Genomic DNA, 1,322 nt, shown 5'->3' on the forward strand with positions numbered 1-1,322 from the left:
TTGTTTAAGAAAGCTATTGTTTCCCTACTTAACAGATTTCATCTCTTTGTCAAAAATGTGTTGACCATAGGTAGATGGGCAAATATCCAGGTTCTCAATTCTATTTCATTGATCTATGTGTCTGTCATTGTAACAGTACGATACTGCCTTGACCATCATAGCACTGTAACAGGATTTGAAATCAGGGTGTAAGATGCCTCCTACCTTGTGTTTCTTTTTTTAAGGAGTGCTTTGCTAATTCAGACCCTCTTTCTACCCCAAATGAAATTGGAGATTGCCTTGTCCATCTTGCTGAAAAATGGAATTGGTATTTGTATTGGAATTGCATTGACTATGTAAATTGCCTTTGATAGTACTGTCATTTTCACACTATTGAGTCTTCCTATTCATGAGCAATGTATATTTATCCATTTCTCCAGGTTTCTTTTTGTGTCTTGTAGTAATATTTTGTTTGAATAGATCCTTTGTGCTTTCAGTTAGATTTATTTCCAAGTTCTTAATCTTGTGATTAGCTATTTTGAAGGGTATTGCTTTTCTTAGCTCCCGCTCTGTATTCTCTTTGTCACTGTAGATCAATCTAATTGATTTTTGTATGCTGATCTTGTATCCAGCCACTTTGCTGAATTTGTCAACTATGTCTAATAGTTTTCTTGCTGAGTCTTTAGGGTTTTCTAAGTATACTATCATATCATCTGCATATAGAGATAAATATATCTCCTCTTTGCCAATTTGGATATCTTTTACTAAAAGGCCTCTGATAGGAACTTAGAGTTAAGGTGTGAAATTTAGAGAAATAGTGCCACACTTTATCATGATATAAATCACATTGTTCTCGGTTGGTTGGTAATTAAATGATTAGATCCCTGTTCCAATGTTTCTGCTGAATGTTCAGAAAGTGAGTCTAGAAAGAAATTATGCTTGTTTGAAGTAATAACACAATTATGTGGGATATTGTTCTTTGTTGGAGGGAGAAATTTTGTGTTTCTGTTCATAGACAGATACAGAAAAAGCTAAAGAAAGCTGATAATGACTTATTTCCATTATTAGATGAATTTCCTTTCATCTTATGACATATGTCAATGCCAGCTATAAATGGGTTACATGATCACAGAATTTCATTTGTAGTAGATTCAGTTATAGTCCTGATACCACTAGGTGGATATTATCTAGAAACTCAAATTTTGGTTACTCTAAAAGCTATCCATTCTAACAGCCATGGCTCTCACCAGAAGAAAATGGTATCCTCAGATACAGGCTCCCAAAGTTCATTCCAGAAGAAAGACAATGCAACCAGCATTAATGATGTCTATTTTTAGAACACA

The 1,322-nt window shown here is 34.2% G+C and overlaps 1 protein-coding gene across 2 annotated transcripts in view; it reads right to left on the minus strand.

The window, feature by feature from the left end:
- The window catches only part of NELL1 (NEL-like 1 (chicken)), a 1,108,018-nt gene that overhangs the window by 308,418 nt on the left and 798,278 nt on the right, over positions 1–1,322 (minus strand). The window lies entirely within an intron of this gene.

The sequence above is a fragment of the Elephantulus edwardii genome, unplaced genomic scaffold, assembly GCF_000299155.1.
Source record: "Elephantulus edwardii isolate Elephantulus edwardi_28Jun2011 unplaced genomic scaffold, EleEdw1.0 scaffold00109, whole genome shotgun sequence".
NCBI lineage: Eukaryota > Metazoa > Chordata > Mammalia > Macroscelidea > Macroscelididae > Elephantulus > Elephantulus edwardii.